Source organism: Leptodactylus fuscus, chromosome 4 (assembly GCF_031893055.1).
Source record: "Leptodactylus fuscus isolate aLepFus1 chromosome 4, aLepFus1.hap2, whole genome shotgun sequence".
NCBI lineage: Eukaryota > Metazoa > Chordata > Amphibia > Anura > Leptodactylidae > Leptodactylus > Leptodactylus fuscus.
Genome location: NC_134268.1, coordinates 96,257,630 through 96,283,191, shown reverse-complemented (window position 1 = coordinate 96,283,191; position 25,562 = coordinate 96,257,630).

The window sequence follows — 25,562 nt, the reverse complement described above, 5'->3', positions numbered from 1 at the left end:
TTTTTTTCTGTTGGGATCAATTCTATGTCATTCATGCTGTGCTATTTGATATATACACCCAGGGCTATTTTAATATATTGTTGAGTCAATTGAAAAAAGTTTAAGTGCCCCTGTACCTAAGCATATATCCTTTTAAAGGACAAAAATATGGGTAAATTTGGAGGTGCAAATAACACACTTTAGAGAATTTTTTTTTTCAATAATTCATACCTGGGTAGGATCAAAATACTCCTTTGATCCTACCCATTCCCATTCAGTCCCTTTTTGCTCCCACAAGTAATAATTCTTTTTTTGGTGCAACCTAAAATGAGAATATGGCGCTGGAGCTGTGAGGCTGGCCTCTCTGTCAATGCATTGATATTGATAAAAAATCCCAAACAGCTCCAATATCTCTGCAACCAGGGCAGATACCGACCAAAAAAATCTGCATCGGTATACAGCACTTGTGATATTAGAGGACATGAAAGGTGCACTTTAAGTAGATAAGGAAGCAGAAAAGAAAAAAAAGGTCAACTATAGTGATGGAGATTGGGCCTGGGGATAGGATGTGGCAGAGCATGAAAAGTAGGGGATTGATGGAAAATAACTGTGCATGCATCCAGGACATGCAATGGGAGGGGGTGATGAAGACCAAAATGGGAGGGGAGTAAGGAAGGGAGCAGAGGCATAGCTAGGGGTTCTACATAGGAGCAAACATGTTTAAGTGGGCCTCCAACTGAGGTATGCCATATTGTCATTGTACGGGGACTGTGTAGTGGTGAATATAGTACAGAATATATTTTTTGACTTATAGGTGACTATAATCATTCACAATCCTCATCTTTTCCATCTGGAAAGTGATAACCACTTCTTTCAACTTTGACTTGTCTCTGTAAAGTCAGACATCTTTGGCGTTTCACTTTTTACACTTTTTTAGGCACCCAACTCACATTTTCCTCACCTACACAATCCCCATCCTTTTGCTACTGTCTTTTTTTTTTTTTTATAAAATATGTACCGTATTTTTCGGACTATAAGACGCACTTTTTTCCCCCCAAATTTCGGAGGAAAATGAGGGTGCATCTTATAGTCCGAATGTGGGGGAGGAGCGGATTTACAGCATGGCCGCGCTACTGCCACCGCTGGTTTTCTTCAGCGGCAGGAGCGTGACAATACTGCAGGCCCCGGCAGCTAAGACACTCCCCGGCATCTGCCAGTCTATTACAGCAGATGCCGGGGACTGTCTTAGCTGCCGGGACCTGCAGATTGCCACGCTCCTGCCGCTGAAGAAAACCAGCGGTGGCAGTAGCGCGGCCATGCTGTAAATCCGCTGCTCCTCCGCAGGTCCCGGCAGTTAGTTAGCCCCGGGGCCGGTCCCCACCGGCCCCATACCTTCAGTGATGCAGGTCGGCTCCTGCACAGCGGAGGCCGCAGGAGCCGACCTGTTCCAATAACAGCCGGGAGCCTAATGAAGGCTCCCAGGCCTGTCATAGATATATATTACTATCGCGGCTGGTCTATGACACTCCGCGATAGTAATGTATAGAATCTCCCATAGACGGCAATACACTTGTATTGCCGTCTATGGGACTTGCAATCAAATGATTGCAGGTTCAAGCCCCCTAGGCAGGGGATAATAAAATAGTAAAAAAAAAAAAAAAAAAAAAAACACTTAAAAAAAAAATATAATAAAAAATAAAATAAATAAAAGTTCACCTTCTTTCCCTAGAATACATATAAAAGTATAACATTACTGTGAAACATATACATTAGGAATCCCTGTGTCTGAAAATGCCCGGTCTACTAATATTTTTATGTACAGTGAACGTCAAAATCAAAAGTGCTAAACCGCCGGGTTTTTCTCTCTGTTTTGCCTCTGAATTAAATAAAAGGTGATCTAAGCAATAAACATTTCCCAAAATGGTATAACTAAAAAGTACACCTTGCCCCACAAAAAAAACGCCCTATACATCCCCGTACAGCTGCAGGGTCACCTGTCAATGTGGTCTTGCAGCTGTTCCAAAACTACAACTCCCATACATTAAATATTTTACCATTTTTTGCCTGAAAATTTTTTTTCCCTATTTTTCTCCTCTAAAACCTGGGTGCGTCTTATAGTCCGAAAAATACGGTAATATAAAAATCCTCTGAAAATAAGTAATAACCCTATTTTTTAAAAAATTTAATAATGCTTCCATATGCCCCCTTAAATTAATAGTGCCCCTCAATTAATCATGCCCAATGTACCCGCTTAAATTCCCCTATTATTATGTTTCCATGTGTTAATTATGCCCCTACTGCCCTCTTACATAAATATTGCATTTCTATGGTTTGAATTAACAAATTATTGGCATCTACTGTCTTATAGAAGGTGAAAGTGGAGAGCAAACTCTGGATTTTTTGTAATGGCCAAATCAAGAAATTTAATGTCCCTTAGGGAATAATGATGGGGAAAAGATAAAACTAGGTTGTTCTAGTTGAACATGTCAATGAAGTTATCTGCCAATGTTTAGTAGTGCTCAAGGCACAATGTCTTATTTGTTGGTATATATTGTTATTAAATAGAAATAATGAATTGAATGCCATGTATTCTAAACTTTCTTTGTAATGGCAAGGATTCATTGGTATTAAGAAAATGATTACTTGCTCTCAAACCATGTTGATGGGGTTATTGGAATAAAGTTAGGAGAGACCACCTGGTTGTTGGGTGATCTGTTGAGTTGATTCAGCTCTGTGATCAATTGTGTCAAACCTTTTAGGTAGGATGGAGGATGAACTGCTAATTCCTGTAAATGAAGAGCAATAAAGTGTGACAGATTGACATGATAAATGATTAAAAAAAAGAAATAGAAGAGGGGCTCTGTTACTTGCAAAAAGAATTTCTCTTTTTTGAGCTGTTTGTCTTTACTGGCACTTTCTAGATGGTTCTTATTCTCAGGACAGTACAAGGGTACGGGATTTACTAATAATGTTTCATAGAACTCACCCATTTATGTCCCAACACTTTCATCATCACTGCTCTGGTACTTTGTTTATTTTGCCGGGTTTCTTCACTTGTCTGCAGAGATGTGTTGCAAAACCATAGTCATCACTGACCTCAGCAGTCACATGTCATATACCAGTAAGCCAAAGATTGGTCTTTGTGGTGATGTGGAGTACCTGGCATGTCATGCAGCCAAGTAAACAGAGGTTGAAATGATGAAGGTTAGCTTTATATTTCAGCCTCTGTTGTCTTATGAGTGACAAATTCAGCTCTGTGATATGAAATTATTCAGGGAAATGCTATTGAAACTAATAGTTTAGACATTGGCTGACCCATATAACAATTGGTAGGCCATTCTGCACAATGGGTTATCCACCTGATACTAACATACCTATTGTAGCCTGTGAATACAGATGCATTTTCATTATACAGTTCCAGGGTCTTTATGTTTATGTCTCTAGTTGGAGTCTCTAGACCACCCTCATGAAACCTTTACTTTTTACCATAAGGCCAAATATTCCAGAGGCATCACGTTGCCTTCCTAAATGCCTTGCACTGGTTCCCAATCCTTGATCCATGAGGCATACATTGCTCCTGTTTTTGCCAATGGCTCATTTGTTAAAATAATGTATTGCATCCCAGTAAAAGTCAGATAAAAGCTTTGCTAAAGGGCATGTCAAGGCTGCCACCATCCTGATGACTTACAAAACTTAGGTATGTAACTTTTGCCTGCTATCTGACTTTTTACTTCAAATAAACATCATTGTTAACAGGTTACATTGAAATCTGTCCAAAAGCCCTTTGGGAAGACAGACCCTTTACCCAGACCACATAGTCTGTGACAAATTTTCAGTTTTCCATACAAGCCATCTTCTTTGAGATGTTCACTCTCTTTGAAGACTAATTTTATCACAATTTTGGGTGTATGGCTTAAAGAGTATTTACAGTATAGACTGTAACTATCAAGTAACCTATTTGAGACTTGTACTAATACGCTTATTTGGAATCACTTTACCCATTGTAACATATTCCCACACACCTACATATTTCCCAGGAAGGAATGATAGGCTACTTTAAATGTGGGTCACTCACCCCAAATCGCCACCGTCACCCTCCAAACACCCCTCCGGGCTCGGCTATAGAAGCTGGCATTCTGCCAGCACTGCTCTGTCCACGCTCCTCCTATTGGTGCATGGCAGCTGTGGGTGGGCTATGGAGCCAGGGCTGCGGCAGCATAGGTTGAGGCCTCAACGTGGGCGTGCCGATTCAGCTGTGACACAGAGAACAACATGGAGGCTGCCCACAGGGACCTGGAGCTGCAGCTATGCCAGGCTGCCACACACATCGCGGAGGAGGCTGTTGCATCCGACCCAACAGATACAGGTCAGTGCAGCGGGGGGAGGGGGTGTCCCGGGGGGCGGGGGTGTCCCAGGGGAGGGAGGTGTCCGGCGGGGAGAGGGTGTCCTGGGCGGGGGGGGGGGGGGGGGGGGGGGGGCCCGGGGGTAGGGGGTGTCCCCCGATCGGTGTCCCCAGCTTCAGTTCCCCCCGTGTAGTGCCACTCACCTTTGTCTGTTTCCTCTGCTCCTGTGTGTGCTGGCTGACTGCATACACGTCGCTGCCTGTGTGTCCTATATAAAGCACAGCAAGCTCTGCTCTGCTCACTCTGCTACATAAACGACACACAGGCAACAGCACGAGAAGTCTATGCAGGCAGCCAGCACACACAGGAGCATAGGAAAGAGACAAAGGTGAGTGGTACTACACGGGGGCCACTGTAGGGGGGGGGGCATGAAGCTAGGGGCAGAGATGGGGGGACATGAGACTGGGGGCCAGAGATAGGGGGGGAGAAACTGGGGGTAGAGATGGGGGGAGCCACGAAGCTGGGGGCAGACATGGGGGGACATGACACTGGGGGGCAAACATGGGGGGAGAAACTGGGGGCAGAGATGGGGGGGCATGAAGCTGGGGGCAGAGATGGGGGGACATGAGATAAATTTTATTTATATAGCGCCAACATATTCCGCAGCGTTGTACAATTTGTAGGGTTCAAATACAGACAGAAAGATGCATTACAAAGAAAGTAATTTCACACAATGGGACTGAGGGCCCTGCTCGCAAGAGCTTACAATCTATGAGGTAGAGGGGGTGACACAAGAGGTAGCATTTATTGAAGTTCACCTTTATTGTTAAGAATCTCAATATCTGTAATCCTACTTGTATCCATCATACTTTTCAGTGAGTGATGCTCACAATAATCACTTTGAATCTATGCCTACCAGTCAAACTCTGGCTGGGTCTGCAGCAAGTCAAAGCTTTGAGATGCAGATCTAATCAGAATGATGCCTTAATGTCCAATCCTGACCTGAGACAGGGCATTTTAGGTACCTGCTATAGATTGTAGTTTAGTTATGTTTTCTGCTATATTCTTGGTTATTGGTGTTAGTTTGCTGTTTTGGCTTTATCCATGAACTTCTCAACTTACTTCTGCTATGATTTTAGATACTCCTATGCTCTCCTAGTTTGGACCTGACTTGTATGTTATACTCAGGTACTATTATCTTGGCAATAGAGTGTTTGGAGGAAAAGGATAGTATTGTAAGTACTGTAAATGGTGGCACATAGACAATAACAGGCATATTCCTGGTAGTGGCAACAAGGTGGCAGCATTAAACATTAGGTAGGTTTTGTGTTGCTATAGTGGGTGGTGATAGGCTGCAGATGTGAATGGCCAAACACTGATAGAAATGATGGTCAGCAAACGCATTGCATAGTCACTGGATTTAATTTATGTGTAGAAATTTCTACAACTGAAAAGTCCCATTCCATACATCAGAATGGGTTGTTTCTACTGCATGAAGAGTCATTTCCGTTGAATTGAACAGTTACAGACATATCTCTTCAATGATTATTCCATGTATGAACATACCTTCACTATTAGCCCTCATACTGCTAAATAAAGAAAAATCCTTTTCCATTTCATTACATGTTTTTCAGATTCATGCCAAACTAATATAAGAAAAGCATTGCAGAAATGTATGAGAACTCCTGTAAAGAGCAAGTATTATCCCTGATGGGATGTGATGAAGAGTTAAGCGCTCCAGAGGCCAGGAATACACTCCGGGACCAGGCAGGGTGTGATGTAGTGTCTGTCTTCTCCACTTGTTTATAAATTGTTTGGCAACCTGATTAAAATGTGAAAGTGTCTTTTCACTCCCCAGGTTTTACACATCCAGCCGTAAATTAGCAGACAGGAGAACTTTGCTGGATGACATGTGAAAATACTGCCAGGCCTTCGCCGTTTCTTTTCAGACAGGCATCATAAAGCACCGCTTGCATTTACCCTTTATACATCTCTGCTGCTAATGGCTGCCCTAGCACCAAACTGGTAAATCCTGGAGGTAGCCGCAAGTGTAAAAGGTGATATCTCTTTTACTGTCTTTTCATTGAAGTTAATGTTTAAGTAGAAGCTGGCACAGGGAACAGTTGGTCCTTGTACTGCTATTAATGGGAGGGAGGTTGGGTCTGTTGAAGCTTGTCTGTCAGCTGTCTGAACAAGACAAGCACCTTGATACAGCTGGCCCAGCGCATTCAGTTTCATGTTTTGCTCACCGCCCCTGTGACTGACTCAATTCCTATCCTCTTTCCAGTGGCTGCTGCTGTTCCTTTACCCCCTCCTCCCGCTCACATTACTCTGCTTCATGACCTACTTTGAAAATATGGTGTGAATAAAGATTCACAAATTAGATTGGAAGCCTGCCATAGGCTGTACAAACAAGCCTGGTCTGGGAAGTTCCTGTTAGAACAAACATGGCTATCTCAGCACCTTCCCCATGTAGGGCCCTGCTTTCACTATTCAGCTGTGCACGTCGCAGAGGTCGAGGCGGATTGGCTGTCTGTCCTCTCTACATCAGAGCTGTGCTGTGCAATCGCATGGAGGCTTGGCCATATCTCCTAGCAAGCGAAACAGCTGAGGTGGTAATAAAGATGAATGTGTGCTGCTTCCTGGCTGAGCTGTCAGCTGCAACTCACTTGGAATATCAGCAACACAGGTCAAAGTCAGTGCAAAGCACTCAGTGACATGACTTGTGTTTACACAGCATGGATGTGTGCCAGATTCGACATACGTCAGGTACACTATGGCCAATAAATGACACGTTTAGTTTCAATCTACACAGGGTTAATATATAACTAAAGTGCAGCTTTTGTTACTATGTTACTAGCTGTAAGAAATAAACAAATACTCATGAGTCAGGGCTTTTTTTTCTCTTTGTCAGTTGAGGGTATATATAATAAAGTCATCTCTAGTAGCACGCAGGTCTGACACACATGCGTAAAAGCGCAGTAGCCTAATACCTAGCTGATAGTATTGGGATTATTCTAAATGCGTGCTTGAATCACTTCAGGACCGGCTCATTTTCCCAGGTTCAGGACTAGACACGTTTTTGGATTTTTTGTAAATGCAGTTTTGAGAGTTATAAAAAAAATTTTGTTTGCTTTATTCAAATAATTTTTGCAGGTTTTTTTTATTTCAGACTACCCTGCGTCCTTGACCGGTTAAGGACCAGGCCCAGAAGTGCATTAAGGACCAGGCCTCTTTTTTCAAAACTGACGTGTCACTTTAAATGGCAATAACTTTGAGACACTTTAACTTACACAAGTGATTTTGAGATTGTTTTTTCGTAACACATTATACTTCATGTTAGTGGTAAACACTAGAGATGAGCGAACAGTGTTCTATCGAACTCATGTTCGATCGGATATTAGGCTGTTCGGCATGTTCGAATCGAATCGAACACCGCGTGGTAAAGTGCGCCATTACTCGAGTCCCCTTCCACCTTCCCTGGCGCCTTTTTTGCTCCAATAACAGCGCAGAGTAGGTGGGACAGGAACTACGACACCGGTGACGTTGAAAAAAGTAGGAAAAACCCATTGGCTGCCGAAAACATGTGACCTCTAATTTAAAAGAACAGCGCCGCCCAGGTTCGCGTCATTCTGAGCTTGCAATTCACCGGGGACGGAGGTTTCCGTCCAGTTAGCTAGGGCTTAGATTCTGGGTAGGCAGGGACAGGCTAGGATAGGAAGGAGAAGACAACCACAACAGCTCTTGTAAGAGCTAAATTCCAGGGAGAAGCTTGTCAGTGTAACGTGGCACTGACGGGCTCAATCGCCGCAACCCAGCTTTCCCAGGATCCTGAATGGAATACACTGACAGTGTATTCCCGTATACCCTACATATACACCCCCGATCCCCGTTCCAACAGTGTGCCCCCCCACCTTCACCCCAGAAATACCATGCAAGTCCCCTAGCAATACAATTGGGGCTATATACACCCACTATTTTTGCTACTGCCATATAGTGCCATTGTCTGACTGGGAATTCAAAGAATATATTGGGGTTACAAATACCTTCAAGTCCTGCCACTGCCATATAGTGCCATTGTCTGACTGAGAATGCAAAGAATATATTGGGGTTACAAATACCTTCAAGTCCTGCCACTGCCATATAGTGCCATTGTCTGACTGGGAATGCAAAGAATATATTGGGGTTACAAATACCTTCAAGTCCTGCCACTGCCATATAGTGCCATTGTCTGACTGGGAATGCAAAGAATATATTGGGGTTACAAATACCTTCAAGTCCTGCCACTGCCATATAGTGCCATTGTCTGACTGAGAATGCAAAGAATATATTGGGGTTACAAATACCTTCAAGTCCTGCCACTGCCATATAGTGCCAGTTTCTCACTGGGAATTCAAAGAATATATTGGGGTTACAAATACCTTCAAGTCCTGCCACTGCCATATAGTGCCATTGTCTGACTGGGAATGCAAAGAATATATTGGGGTTACAAATACCTTCAAGTCCTGCCACTGCCATATAGTGCCAGTTTCTCACTGGGAATTCAAAGAATATATTGGGGTTACAAATACCTTCAAGTCCTGCCACTGCCATATAGTGCCATTGTCTTACTGGGAATGCAAAGAATATATTGGGGTTACAAATACCTTCAAGTCCTGCCACTGCCATATAGTGCCAGTTCCTCACTGGGAATTCAAAGAATATATTGGGGTTACAAATACCTTCAAGTCCTGCCACTGCCATATAGTGCCAGTTTCTCACTGGGAATTCAAAGAATATATTGGGGTTACAAATACCTTCAAGTCCTGCCACTGCCATATAGTGCCATTGTCTGACTGGGAATGCAAAAAATATATTGGGGTTACAAATACCTTCAAGTCCTGCCACTGCCATATAGTGCCATTGTCTGACTGAGAATGCAAAAAATATATTGGGGTTACAAATACCTTCAAGTCCTGCCACTGCCATATAGTGCCATTGTCTGACTGGGAATGCAAAGAATATATTGGGGTTACAAATACCTTCAAGTCCTGCCACTGCCATATAGTGCCATTGTCTGACTGAGAATGCAAAGAATATATTGGGGTTACAAATACCTTCAAGTCCTGCCACTGCCATATAGTGCCAGTTTCTCACTGGGAATTCAAAGAATATATTGGGGTTACAAATACCTTCAAGTCCTGCCACTGCCATATAGTGCCAGTTTCTCACTGGGAATTCAAAGAATATATTGGGGTTACAAATACCTTCAAGTCCTGCCACTGCCATATAGTGCCATTGTCTGACTGGGAATGCAAAGAATATATTGGGGTTACAAATACCTTCAAGTCCTGCCACTGCCATATAGTGCCAGTTTCTCACTGGGAATTCAAAGAATATATTGGGGTTACAAATACCTTCAAGTCCTGCCACTGCCATATAGTGCCATTGTCTGACTGAGAATGCAAAGAATATATTGGGGTTACAAATACCTTCAAGTCCTGCCACTGCCATATAGTGCCATTGTCTGACTGAGAATGCAAAGAATATATTGGGGTTACAAATACCTTCAAGTCCTGCCACTGCCATATAGTGCCATTGTCTGACTGGGAATGCAAAGAATATATTGGGGTTACAAATACCTTCAAGTCCTGCCACTGCCATATAGTGCCATTGTCTAACTGGGAATGCAAAGAATATATTGGGGTTACAAATACCTTCAAGTCCTGCCACTGCCATATAGTGCCAGTTTCTCACTGGGAATTCAAAGAATATATTGGGGTTACAAATACCTTCAAGTCCTGCCACTGCCATATAGTGCCATTGTCTGACTGGGAATGCAAAGAATATATTGGGGTTACAAATACCTTCAAGTCCTGCCACTGCCATATAGTGCCAGTTTCTCACTGGGAATTCAAAGAATATATTGGGGTTACAAATACCTTCAAGTCCTGCCACTGCCATATAGTGCCATTGTCTGACTGGGAATGCAAAGAATATATTGGGGTTACAAATACCTTCAAGTCCTGCCACTGCCATATAGTGCCATTGTCTGACTGGGAATGCAAAGAATATATTGGGTTTACAAATACACTCAAGTCCTGCCACTGACATATAGTGCCAGTTTCTGACTGGGAATACCTGGCCGACACCAGCTCTGCCCTCTCCGATCCCTCTGTGCTCTACAGCCTACACTTATTTTCTCATCTTTTTTTCTGCACTGCACATCTCCTGCCTACTTCCTTTGGGATCTCAGAAGTGGTGGTCTCAGTGCTGAGAAACACATCTGAGTCCCCCATGCAATATGCATTAAGAGAACCCTGGAGCCTACCATAGCATCAAGCCTGCCTAAATGCAGAGAAAGATTTTGGACCACTTCCAGAGATGGTAATTTCAGCGCTGCAGTTGGCAATGGATGGTGTAATGGGATTAGCTGAGGGATCGCTGTCTTGACCACTTTTTGGCACAAAATGAAAGTCCAATCCAGCCAAGTATGGTGCAAGGATATGATGCAAGGACACCTACATATCCATCTGTGACACATTGGGGAGTTCACCCTCATCCGCCCTTTTGGCCTGCACCATAATGCGCCTCTTCCCAGCTAAGCTAAGCGCTGAATTTAGGGACCGCCTCATGTTTGGGGGAAAGTGCTGGTGTGGACGGCACAGTGAGGTGGCGCAGTAGACACTCTGCCCCAAAAAGGGCAGAGTGTCCCCCAGCCGGGACTCCAACATCTCCTGGGCCAGATTTTTGGAGATGAGGCCGTTGAAGCCTTGGGCATGTGGGTGGGTTGCGCTGTACTTTAGCATGAAATGAAAGGCCTGGGAGATGGGGAGTTGCTGGGAAGAGGCGCATGATGGCGCGGGCAAAAGGAGAAGTGGCAGGAAAAGGGGAGGATGAGGGAGAAGTCAATAAAGTGGCAGAGGCAGATGAAGTGATGTCCTGGCTCGTCCTCTGGAGTGCATCGCCAGCACTGTGAGCAGAGGCAGTGGCATGAATGGCGGGCGACGTTTGTCCTGCCATTGCTGCCTGCCACTGATTCCAGTGCTTGGATTCCAAATGACGGTGCATTGAAGTGGTGGACAGGTTGCTCTTCTCAGGGCCCCTACTCGATTTCGAGAGGCAAATTGTGTAGACGACACTATATCTGTCCTCGGCGCATTCCATGAAAAAACTCTACACCTTTGAGAGACGTGCCCTCGATGGGGGAGTGTTTCTGGGCTGGGTACAAAAGGGTCGGCAAAGCAGACTGCAAAGCAGCTGACCTCTGCCTCTGGACATGTCTCTGCCTCTAGCTACCCTTTTTGGTGCTGCACCTGCCTCAACATCCACACTACTTTCCCAGCTTGATATCCGCCTTGTCCAGGTGGGGTCGGTGTCCTCGTCGTCCACCACCTCCACTTCCAACTCCTGTCTCGCCTCCTCCTCCTGCACAATGCGCATGTCAACTGGCTGCCCTGACAGCAACTGTGTCTCATCGTCGTCGATGAGGGTGGGTTGCTGGTCATCCGCCACCAAATCGACCGGAGATGGAGGAGACTCTAGTGTTTGAGCATCTGGACACAGATACTCGTCTGTTAGGTCCGTGGAATCGCGAAATGGAGGGGCAGGTTGCGGTACAGTCAAAGGAAGGGAGAACAGCTCTGGGGAGCAGGGACAGTTGGGGTTATTGTTCTGGGAAGATTGGGAATTTTGGGTGGAAGGAGGACAAGACTGTTGGGTAAGAGGAGGTAGAGGCTGACTGGCTGGTGGACAATGTGCTTTAAGCGTTATCCGACAGCCATTGCAAGACCTGTTCCTGGTTCTCGGGCCTACTAATCTTTGTACCATTCAGCCTAGTTAATGTGGAACTTTTGTGCAAAGCGCAGAACTTAGGGCCCGCCTGATGTTAAGGGACACACGCTGGTACAAGGCTTAACTCACCCTAAGTGCCAAAAACACTGCTGGTGCAAGGCTCTACTCATGCCAAGGGCCTCAATCTCTGCTGGTAGATCAGCTTAAGGTCCTGTAACTTTGTTTGGAAGGGCTCATGTTAAGGGCTAGAAAAGTGAATTTTGGAAGGTCTTACCACATCACACACACACACACACACACACACTCAAAATGACAGTTAAGGGTGAGGGCTTTTGGATTTCCCATTGTCTATTCCATCCGTGGTTGTCATGGGGAACGTGATTTAAAGGGGTGGTTGTTACTGTTTGTTGAGCTTAAATTGGGGTTTGTGTCCATCCATTTGGGGAGTAAAGAAGGTTTCCAGGTATTTTCCCACTTTGATAGAGGTTTTTTTGAATGTGTAAAGTGTGTAGTTGTTAGGCTGTGATGTTGGGGTAATAGAGGGTCTTTGGTGTGTTAGATGCCCCCAGACATGCTTCCCCTGCTGTCCCAGTGTCATTCCAGAGGTGTTGGCATCATTTCCTGGGGTGTCATAGTGGACTTGGTGACCCTCCAGATACGGATTTGGGTTTCCCCCTTAACGAGTATATGTTCCCCATAGACTATAATGGGGTTCGAAACCCGTTCGAACACACGAACAGTGAGCGGCTGTTCGATTCGAATTTCGAACCTCGAACATTTTAGTGTTCGCTCATCTCTAGTGAACACTAATCAATATTTTTGTATTTATTTATAAAAAAAACTAGGAAATTTGATGGAAATTTGGAAAAAATAGCAATTTTCAAAATGTGAAATTCTCTGCTTTTCAGGCAGATAGTTATACCATCCAAATACATGAATAAATATTATCTCCCATATCTCTGCTTTATATCGGCATCATCTTTTGATTGTCTTTTAATTTATTTAGGCCGTTACAAGGCTTACAAGTATAACAGCGATTTTCCAGATTTACAAGAAAATTCCTCAAACTAATTTTTTAGGGACCACTTCAGTTCTGAAAGGAATTATAAAGGCCTGTATAATAGAAACCCCCATAAATCACCCTATTTTCAAAACTACACCCCTCAAATTATTCAAAACAGCATTTGGGATGTTTGTTAATCCTTTAAGCATTTCATAAGAATAAAAATAATATGGAGGTCAAATTTAGACATTTTATTTTTTTTCACTAATACATTCATTTAGACCTAAAATTAACACATTCACAAAGGGTTAAAGGAGAAAATGCATCTCAGATTTTGTTATGCAATTTCTCCCGTACACAGAAATACCCCACATGTGGGTGTAAACTGATTTTTGGGCACACGGCAGCACATGGAAGGGAAGGAGCGACACTGGGTGTTTGAACAGTATATTTTGCTGGAATAATTTTCAGGCACCATGCCTCATTTGCAGAGCCCTTAGCATACCAAATCAATGGAAACCACCCAAAAGTGACCCCATTTTAGACTCTACACACCTCACAGAATTCATCAAGGGGTATAGTGAGCATTTAGACCCTACAGTTGTTTCACAGATTTTATTAACATTGGAATGTGTAAAAGAAAAATTACTAAAATGTCACTTTATCCCCAAAGTTTTCATTTCCACAAGGGGTTAAAGGAGTAAAAGCCCCCCACAGTTTGTTAAACAATTTATCCTGAACACACCAATACCCCATATGTGGCCATAATCTGCTGTATGGGAACATGGCGGGGCTTGGAATGGAAGGAGTGCTATTTTGCTTTTGGATGGCAGATTTTGCTGGAATAATTTTTAGGTGCCATGTCTCATTTGCAGAGCCCCTAGAGTACCAATACAGTGGAAACCCCCTAAAAGTGACCCCATTTGGGAAACTACACCCCCCACAGAACATATCAAAAGGTATAGTGAGCATTTTTACCCTACAGCTGTTTCACAGATTTTATTAACATTGGGACATGAAAATGACAATTTACTTTTCTTTCCAACAAACTGTCAATTTAGCCCCAAATTTTTCATTTTCACAAGAGGATAAAGGAGAAAAAGCACCCTAAAGTTCATTACACAATTTCTCCTGAACACAGAAATGCCCCATATGTGGTAATAATCTGCTGTATGGGAACATGGTGGGGCTCAGAATGGAAAGAGCGCTGTTCAGCTTTTGAAAGGCAGATTTTGCTGGAATATTTTTCAGGTGCCATGTCGCATTTGCAGAGCCCCTAGTGTACCAATAAAGTGGAAATCCCCTAAAAGTGACCCCATTTTGGAAATTACACCCCTCATAGAATGTATCTAGGAGTTTGGTGAGCATTTTGGCCTCACAGCTGATTCACAGATTTTATTAACAATGGGACGTAAAAATGAAAAATTACTTTTTTTTCCAATTAATCGTCCATTTAGCGCCATATTTTTAATTTTGCAAGTAGTTGAAGAATTAAAAGCCCCCCACAGTTTGTTACACAATTTCTTCTTAACACAGCAATACCCCATATGTGGCCATAATCTGCTGTATGGGTACATGGTGGGGCTCAGAATGGAAAGAGCGCTATTTGGCTTTTAGAAAGCAGATGTGGCTGGAATAGTTCTCAGGTGCCATGTTGCATTTGCTGAGCCCCTAAAGTATCAATACAATAGAAACCCCTCAAAAGTGACCCCATTTTAGAAACTACACAGGTGACAGTAAACTGGAATTCACCAAGAAGTGACCCCATTTTGTAGGGACAATTTTAGGGCCTCTGCAAATGTGACGTGGTGTCCAAAAACAAAGAATCTAAATCTGCACTCCAAAAGCACATATCGCTTCTTCACATCTGAGCCCTGCTGTGTACCCAAATAGCGGTGTATGCCCACATGTATGACACTGGTGTACCCCGGATAACGTACTTAATGCCATATGTGGGTAGAAATGGCTGTTTGGGCACAGCCGCGCACAGAAGGGAAGGAACACTATTTTGGTTTTTGGAGCACAGTTTGGTTTTTGGAAGTCATGCCACTTTTGCAAAGCCCCTGAATTGCCAATAAAGTGGAATCTGCAGACACATCACCGCATTTTGGACACTACCCCACTGATGGGATTTATCAAGTGGCGTAGCAAGCATTTTTAACCCCTGAGTGTTGCATTTATTTAGTTTCCAGAAATGAAATCGCAACTGATAATGAGAAGTTAAAAATGAAAATTTTCCAGAGATTTGCCATTTTAGTGCCCGATATGTTGTGCCCAACTTATGTCAGCAGAGATACACACTCCAAAAACTGGTAAGCAGGTATCCTGGGCACAACAGCTTTTGGAGCGTTCATCTCTGATACAAGTCGGGCACAACATATTACGCACTGAAATGACAGGTTCCTGGAAAAATGGTCATTTTCACCTCTCACCTCGCTTCATATTCATTTATGGATAATAAGTTATAGCAACACTTGGGGGTTAAAAATGCTCTCTGTACCCCTGGATAAATCCTTCAGGGGTGTAGTTTCCAAAATAAGGTCTCATATCAGGGGATTCCACTTTACTGGTGTTTCAGCTCCGCAAAAGTGTCATGGCATCCAAAAACCAAACCGTCTGTGCTCCAAAAACCCAATAACCCTTCTTCCCTTCTGTGTCCAGCTGTGCCCTAATATCAGTTTATACCCACATATGACATTACGTCCGATATAACGGGTACACCAGTGTCATACATGTGTCATACATGTGGCATAAACTGCAGTTTGGGCGCACAGCAGGGCGCAGAAGGGAAGGAGCGCGATGCGGCTTTTGGAGTACAGATTCAGATGTTTGGTATCTGGACGCCATGTCATGTTTGTAGAGCCTGTAAGGTACCAGAAAAGTGGATTCTCCAAAGGAGTGACCTAATTTTGAAAACTGCACCCCTCAAAGAATTTATCAGGGGGTGTAGTGAGTATTAGTATCCCAGACGTGACTGCACAGCGGATGGCGAAGAGGGAATATGTAAGCTGTGCGGAGAACATTGCAAACACCAAATTCCCTACTATGTCCCAGTAGCTCCTATGATTGGGGGAGTTGCTCTGGGGGTCACTTTGGGGGTCACTTCTGGTGCCTTTTCCCTCATAAGCTGTAAATCTGGGGTGTCTGCTGATATTCGCTCGCACAGCTTATATATTCCCTTCCTGACGCAGCCAGTTGTGTTCTAATAATTTGGCGATTTTTGGGGGGTTTTGCCTTCACATTGCTAGATGCTATATTTTCTTTATTTTTCTGGTGACGTGGCCATATAAGGGGTTGTTGTTTGCGGGATGAGATGCATTTTGTAATGACACCATTTTTGGGTGCCTACAACTTATTGAATACATTTTATTAACTCTTTCTTGCTGGATTTTAAAAAAAAAAAAAAAAAAACAATCCTGGCATTGAGTTTTACATTTTACATTTTTCGCCATGCAGCGTACAGTATAAGTAACATGTAGCCTTTATTCTGTGGGTCAGTACGGTTACGGCGATACCTCATTTATAGTATTTTTTTATGCGATACTAATTCTGCAGAACAAAAACACATATGGGGACATAAATCAATGTTTTTTGCATCGCCATCTTCTGAGAGGCGTAATATTTTTATTTTTCGGTTGAAAGTGTTGGTTGAGGGCTTATTTTTTGCAGGACAATGTGCGCTTTTTATTGGCACTGTTGTGGGGTGCATATGACTTTTTGATCACTTTTTATAGCATATTTTGTAGGATGAGATGGCAAAAAATCATTACTTCCGGCGAGTTTTTTCCGGGTTTTTTTCCGACGTTCATTATGTACATTAAATATTATTTCAGTTTTATTGTACAGGTTGTTATGGATGCGGCGATACCAAATATGTATTGCTTTTTTTTAATTTTTAGTGCTTTTTTTATATAATTAATTTTGTATAGAAAAAAAGGGATTTTTGGTCTTTATAACTTTATTACTTTTTTCATACACTTTATTTTTTTTTTAACTTTTTTTTTACTTTTTCATGTGTCCCTTTAGGACACTTGAATCAGTTGATGCTTTGATGAAAGCACCAACTGATTCTGCACAGTAGCTTGCAGGACACAGCATTCAGTGTCCTGCAAGCTACAGAGAAAGTGAGCTGCATCGCTCACTTCCTCCATCGGTCGGCAGGATCAACCAGGTATGTGGGGGCTCTGGTAGTCTGGGGTCACTGGCCAGACCCCAGACTACCTTTTACTGACATTGGCACCCCCCGATCTCGCCGCGGGGGGTGCCGATCACATTCAATTGCCGGCGGATCCCTTTCGATTGCGCTGTGATGTTTCACAGCACGATCGAAAGGGTTAACACGTCCAGTCGGACTCAGTTCCGACTGGACGTTATTGAGGAAGGGGTTAGGTGTTAGTAACACCTAACCCCTGCCCCCCCCCCCCCCCGCACCCCTCACCCCGCCAGGAAGGTACCTAAAGACCGGACGTATATCAGCAATAGTCTGGTCTTTAGGTACCAGCACATGAGGCCATAAATTTACGTACGGCGGTCCTCATGTGGTTAAAGGGTTAACACAAAGTACTACAAAAAAAAAATTTTAAGCAAGTTTTCCCGCTCCCTTTCAGTTATTTTTATTTTGGTGATAAATAATCTTGTGTCACCCGGGGCAGGGTTAGGTCCTGTGATTTGGTTGTGCTAATAGTTTTCTGAAATGGGCCCTACAGTAACCGTCACAGCCACTACATAGCTGATAGAGATGTCTGCTTCTATCTCCATTCATTGTGGAGTGCTGATGCTGGCATCTGCTACAGACAGCTGATTGGTGGGGTGCCGGGTGTTGAACCTCCACAATCTTATATTGATGGCCCATCATCATGGATACCCTATCTTATGGTTTACATTAAGTGATATGATCACACTCCTGCATTTAGTAGACTGCAACCTCATTACTGTCATGAAAAGCTTTAAGATATTTGTGAAATATCTGCAGTAACCATAGCAATGCAGGTGTTAATGCAAATCAACATTATTAATGAAATATCCATCAGTGTGAGATCTTCAGGGGAATTGGCTCACAGGATTGCCGTCTTTCGTGGATTAGACTGAATGGCACAGCAAGAATTTCAGTCCAACACAAAGGATTTTCTGTGTGAAACTGACCTCAGCCAGGTTTATTAAACAGGTTGCACACAGTGTCACAAAAAGCAATCCATAAACTCAAAATCTTAGCTTTGTCCAGGCACTATTTAATAAAGTGGCCACACAGGCCCATTTAGAAATCCAATTATGGTTGCCTCATCTCAATCATTGGGTTGGGGTATTTCATGGTGCCTATGTTTGGAGAAGGATAGTAACTATGGAAGATGGAACGGAGTCGAGGAAAATCCCTCTTCTCTGTGTCATGTCTGAGTAATACACTCCCGTCTTCAGGAGTCTTCTCAGCAGCCACCTAATTAAGTTCATTAAGCAGCCCAAACCTTGGACCAGCCTGCTAGATAGAGCAGAAATCCAGAAAGCCAGCCACTTTCCAGGTTTTTCACACAGTGGAACCTAGAAACTTTCCTATTACGGATACAGTAGCTGCACTGCTACAATCAGTTAATATGAAAAATATACAAAGAAGATGGAAGAAAGCGAATGGTGACATGATGGAAGGTTCTCTGTCTGCATCAATTCTTATATTCATTTTTCTGTTTGTTGTTCTGATCCTATGATGGTTCAGCACAATAAAATGAAATATCACAGTGTGAAAGCAGCTTTGAAAAATACTGTAGATCCAATTCTGATCAGATGTAGCAATAGACAATCCGATTAGTCAAAAGTCAGGTTTGACTTGAATATTCTAAATTGTTCAGTTTCTAACAAGAATGAATAAATGGCGATCGGCCTTTGACAAACTACAGTGGCCACCGCAATATGTATTGCACAGGAAAAATAAGGAAGGAACTGTGATGTTCTGGCACCACCTGATATTAGCTGAAAGCCTCTCAGACAATAGTCAGTGATAGGTGGACACCATGTGTTTTCCGCATGGTTTCCGCACAAGTCATGTGGAGAGAACAGTAGATTGTGAGCATACTTTTCTCTCTGCATGTTTTCATTCCGCTTGTCAATGTGTTCGGTATTCTATTTGGGTGGTGTCCATGTGGACTCCCCGAACGGAATACCGAATGCAGATGTGAAGCAAGCCTTAGTCTGGATTAGTACACATTTTTTGCAATTGTTTAATTTTTTTCTTAATTGTTTCATTAGTTTCATCAAATAGCAAAATGTAATGGCTATTTTTTTAATAATTTTTGTTGTCGTTTATCAGATATAACCATTTCTGTTTTAATATAAAAATCTAATTAGTGTTTCTGTATATTATCCCTGTGATAGGATGATATAACTAATTAGCTAGGAGTACAATATAATATCCTATTATTTATGTTGCAGAAAACAATTTAATAAATTAGAGTAATAGTACTTAAATTGACCTACTGTATATTCGTTTTACTGTCATGTAGTTTAAGTACGCATTTTATTACTTATTCTCTGCACAACTTCAGGACATTCTCATTTAAAAACTACAGTACATACTCCGTTGCAAATAATTGTATTCATTGCTTCATAGAATCTTACAGAAAAAAATAAAACAACAGTCTTTATTAATAATCCTGGTGTTCTGTGTATACCGCTCCTGTGCGGACCTATTTATGATCTAGTTTGTATTCTGATATTTCAATCACATTTTACTCCTTTGCATTTGCCCTTTTCAGTTGCAACCTACAGACATTTGAAGAGGGATGACATGGAATAAAATAAGAATATGAAAACATGTAGAAAAGTTTGGTCAAGAATTTTCTAAAAATCTATTCCATATATCTATATGAGGCCAGGGACACACATGGTGAGTTCGTAGGAGATTAGCTGTGTAGGAATCACAGTCTTCTTACATGCTGTGATGTATGGTAGCAGTTTAGTGGATGGGACTTAAACAAATGCGTGCAGGAATAAAGTGTCTGAAGGTTCTGAATCTGCAGCAGGTGAAATATTGCTGTGTGTTGGGCAATGACCTTTACAATACACAGCTTAAAGGGAACAGTGCCTAATGGTTGTTTTATTATACATTTATGGATTTTTACAAACTTCATTGACAGTTATGTATTGAACAGTTACATAAAGGTCTACAACAAGTACTCCAGTAAAAAAATAAAATTTTTGTCCCTCACATGAAAATGAGCATGAATATATTGTAATATATTGTAATTTAGAGATGAGCGAACACTGTTCGATCGAATAGATATTCGATTGAATATCATGCCGTTCAAGGTATTCGATTCCAATCGATTACCACGAGGGAAACGCACTAAAAATTTGTATCCCCTCCCACCTGCCCTGGCGTTTTTTTGCACCAATAACTGCGCAGGAGAGGTGGGACAGGAACTACGACAACGGAGGCATCGGAAAAAAAACTATCTAGTCGGGATCCCTGTCAGCTTGCGATATACGCAAGCTGACTTTTTCCCATAGGAATGCATTGACCAGCGTTGATTGGCCGAATGCCATACAGAGTACAGCATTCGGCCAATCAACGCTGATTCTGCCGGAGGCTCGTCTGTGAGGAGGCGAAGTCTAATATCGGACCAGAATGGAGACTGCTGTGGACCAATCTTAGACTCCTCCTCCTCCGGCAGAACCAGCGTTGATTGGCTGAATGCTGTACTCTGTATGGCATTCGGCCAATCAATGCTGGTCAATGCATTCCTATGCCGAGATGTAGCAGTGCTGGCCATGCGCTCAGCTCAACTACACCGGAGATGCAGCGAAGCTGAGCGCATGACCAGCACTGCTACACTGGAGATGTGAACCCTGCTGCACACTCAGCTCTGCATATTTAAGTCATATTGCGCCAGAAATGCACTGCATTGCTTCAAATATATGATACACTGCTCCAGGTTTATGTCCATGTCTAGTCATAACCACAATATTAAATCTGGGCCTGTGTTTCCTGTAAGAACAAGACGCAGTGGCATAACTAGGGGTTCAGCACGGGTGGACAAACATGACCAAGTGGGCCTCAAACTTAGGTATATCGTATAGTGGTAGAATGGCTCTACAAGGGGCTCTACAGACCATTTAGGTGAAAACAGGTCAGTAACATTATGTGATTTTACAGGTGATGTCTCTGACTTAATCGTTCATATTTCCCTTCTCTTCAATCTTACCACCATGACCACTTCTTCCAGCTGTGACTTGTCTCTGTAAAGTTTGCAGCACGGACATCTTTGGCTCTTTATTTTTACAGGCACTTGACCCACATTGTCCTCATCTACATACCTACCCTACCCCCTATTATAAAATAAATGATATCGCCAGTAAAAGATGCAAAGCTTTAGTTAAATGTTTATATGTCCCAATATGGAAATATATTATATATGTCTATATTAGATGGTTCAAACCATCAAACAAAACACCATCTATATATATGTAAACTGACAGAGTACCTGGCCCCTTTATGAGCCCTGGGCTATACCAGAAGGAAGGAAGGGGGGCACTAGCAATATGGATTGACGTTGTGCACCCATGTGCCCTATATGTGTCTACCTCTCTTGTTAAAAAATGGAGTGATGTACACAGGGATACATTCTGGACTGGGGTTATCATTCACATAAAAATAAAAAATGCATTAAAAAGAAAAATAAAGTTGTTGTTGACAAATGTATGAAGGCTATATACATCCTATGTGGCTAGCAACCAATCCCTGTCTCTTGTGTCCCCGTTCCAGGGTTCCCTAACACTGCCTAACAAAAGGCCATGTTCATTTGTTTACATAGATATGTTTCAGTAGTATTGGTATTCACCCTGTACACTAGCCTTGAAAGACACATAATTTTTATAATTTTTTCAAGGGTAAAGGTACCAAAAAGTGATCCATAATATAGACCTAGGCTCAAGGGTTCAGACCAGGTGTCAACAAGAGGGTGCAGAAAGCTCCAAATATACCCATAGAATTGAAGATATGCTCCAGCCACTTTCAACACAGACTTAAAAGCCTTTTCTGTATCAAGAGACCAAGGCAGATCAGGGGCTCTGCACAGATTAGTGACCACTGATCTGCAGCGCATAATTCCCACCTGGGAATGTAAAATCAATTATCTGAGCTAGTCTATCCACTATAAGCTTAGCCAGGATTTTAAGATCCTTATTAGAGATGAGCGAACACTAAAATGTTCGAGGTTCGAAATTCGATTCGAACAGCCGCTCAATGTTCGTGTGTTCGAACGGGTTTCGAACCCCATTATAGTCTATGGGGAACAGATACTCGTTAAGGGGGAAACCCAAATCCGTGTCTGGAGGGTCACCAAGTCCACTATGACACCCCAGGAAATGATGCCAACACCTCTGGAATGACACTGGGACAGCAGGGGAAGCATGTCTGGGGGCATCTAACACACCAAAGACCCTCTATTACCCCAACATCACAGCCTAACAACTACACACTTTACACACTCAATACCACCTCTCTGACAGTAGGAAAACACCTTGAAACATGTGTATTTGGCACTTGCAGTGAGGAGAGCTTGTCACCAGCAGTGAATTTGGCCCTTGTAGTAAGTTGAGGTTGGCACCAACATTTGTTTTGAAAATCAGGGTGGATTGAGCCTCTAACCAGCAGAGTTTGGACAAATTCATGGTGGAGGGAGCCTCTAAAAACCCCAGTTTGGACCAATTCATGGTGGAGGGAGCCTCTAAAAACCCCAGTTTGGACCAATTCATGGTGGAGGGAGCCTCTAAAAACCCCAGTTTGGACCAATTCATGGTGGAGGGAGCCTCTAAACAGCCCAGTTTGGACCAATTCATGGTGGAGGGAGCCTCTAAACAGCCCAGTTTGGACCAATTCATGGTGGAGGGAGCCTCTAAAAACCCCAGTTTGGACCAATTCATGGTGGAGGGAGCCTCTAAAAACCCCAGTTTGGACCAATTCATGGTGGAGGGAGCCTATAAACAGCCCAGTTTGGACCAATTCATGGTGGAGGGAGCCTCTAAAAACCCCAGTTTGGACCAATTCATGGTGGAGGGAGCCTCTAAACAGCCCAGTTTGGGCAAATTCATGGTGGAGGGAGCCTCTAAAAAGCCCAGTTTGGGCAAATTCATGGTGAAGGGAGCCTCTAAAAACCCCAGTTTGGACCAATTCATGGTGGAGGGAGCCTCTAAAAACCCCAGTTTGGACCAATTCATGGTGGAGGGAGCCTCTAACTAGCCCAGTTTGGGCAAATTCATGGTGGAGGGAGCCTCTAAAAACCCCAGTTTGGACCAATTCATGGTGGAGGGAGCCTCTAAAAACCCCAGTTTGGACCAATTCATGGTGGAGGGAGCCTCTAAACAGCCCAGTTTGGGCAAATTCATGGTGGAGGGAGCCTCTAAAAACCCCAGTTTGGACCAATTCATGGTGGAGGGAGCCTCTAAAAACCCCAGTTTGGACCAATTCATGGTGGAGGGAGCCTCTAACTAGCCCAGTTTGGGCAAATTCATGGTGGAGGGAGCCTCTAAAAACCCCAGTTTGGACCAATTCATGGTGGAGGGAGCCTCTAAAAACCCCAGTTTGGACCAATTCATGGTGGAGGGAGCCTCTAAACAGCCCAGTTTGGACCAATTCATGGTGGAGGGAGCCTCTAAAAACCCCAGTTTGGACCAATTCATGGTGGAGGGAGCCTCTAAACAGCCCAGTTTGGGCAAATTCATGGTGGAGGGAGCCTCTAAAACCCCAGTTTGGACCAATTCATGGTGGAGGGAGCCTCTAAAAACCCCAGTTTGGACCAATTCATGGTGGAGGGAGCCTCTAACTAGCCCAGTTTGGGCAAATTCATGGTGGAGGGAGCCTCTAAAAACCCCAGTTTGGACCAATTCATGGTGGAGGGAGCCTCTAAAAACCCCAGTTTGGACCAATTCATGGTGGAGGGAGCCTCTAAACAGCCCAGTTTGGACCAATTCATGGTGGAGGGAGCCTCTAAAAACCCCAGTTTGGACCAATTCATGGTGGAGGGAGCCTCTAAACAGCCCAGTTTGGGCAAATTCATGGTGGAGGGAGCCTCTAAACAGCCCAGTTTGGGCAAATTCATGGTGGAGGGAGCCTCTAAAAACCCCAGTTTGGACCAATTCATGGTGGAGGGAGCCTCTAAAAACCCCAGTTTGGACCAATTCATGGTGGAGGGAGCCTCTAAACAGCCCAGTTTGGACCAATTCATGGTGGAGGGAGCCTCTAAAAACCCCAGTTTGGACCAATTCATGGTGGAGGGAGCCTCTAAACAGCCCAGTTTGGGCAAATTCATGGTGGAGGGAGCCTCTAAACAGCCCAGTTTGGGCAAATTCATGGTGGAGGGAGCCTCTAACCAGCCCAATTTGGACCAATTCATGGTGGAGGGAGCCTCTAAAAACCCCAGTTTGGACCAATTCATGGTGGAGGGAGCCTATAAACAGCCCAGTTTGGACCAATTCATGGTGGAGGGAGCCTCTAAAAACCCCAGTTTGGACCAATTCATGGTGGAGGGAGCCTCTAAACAGCCCAGTTTGGGCAAATTCATGGTGGAGGGAGCCTCTAAAAACCCCAGTTTGGACCAATTCATGGTGGAGGGAGCCTCTAAAAACCCCAGTTTGGACCAATTCATGGTGGAGGGAGCCTCTAACTAGCCCAGTTTGTCATGACTCCTCTGGCCCCACCGGAAAGTTCAATCTCCATTTCCTCCTCATCCTCCATGTCTACCCATCCGCGCTGCAACAATGGGACGATTCGAAGTTGCCCGGAAGCCTCCTGTATCACCATCACATCATCGGACAACTCTTCTTCCTCCTCCTCCTCCTCCTCCTCCTCCTCCATTAAACGCAGTGAAGCGGACAGATTTGTGGACCTACTTTCCAGCTGTGACGGATCGGATGCTATCCCTAACTCCTCTGTGTGATCTGAGTTATCCCTGATGTCAATCAGGGATTCTCTCAGAACACACAAGAGCGGGATTGTAAGGCTCACCATCGCATCCTCAGAGCTCACCCTCCTTGTGGACTCCTCAAAGACCCGTAGGATGTCACAAAGGTCTCTCATCCATGGCCACTCATGGATGTGAAACTGAGGCAGCTGACTTTGTGGCACCCTAGGGTTTTGTAGCTGGTATTCCATCAAAGGTCTCTGCTGCTCAACCACTCTATTCAACATCTGAAACGTTGCGTTCCAGCGTGTGGGGACGTCGCACAAAAGCCGGTGTTGTGGCACATGCAGGCGTTGCTGGAGAGATTTTAAGCTAGCAGCGGCTACTGTCGACTTGCGAAAGTGGGCGCACATGCGCCGCACTTTCACCAGTAGCTCTGGAACATTGGGGTAGCTCTTTAGGAAACGTTGCACCACTAGGTTGAAGACGTGGGCCAGGCATGGAACATGTTGGAGTCCGGCAAGCTCCAGAGCTGCTACCAGGTTCCGGCCGTTATCACAAACGACCATGCCTGGGCCC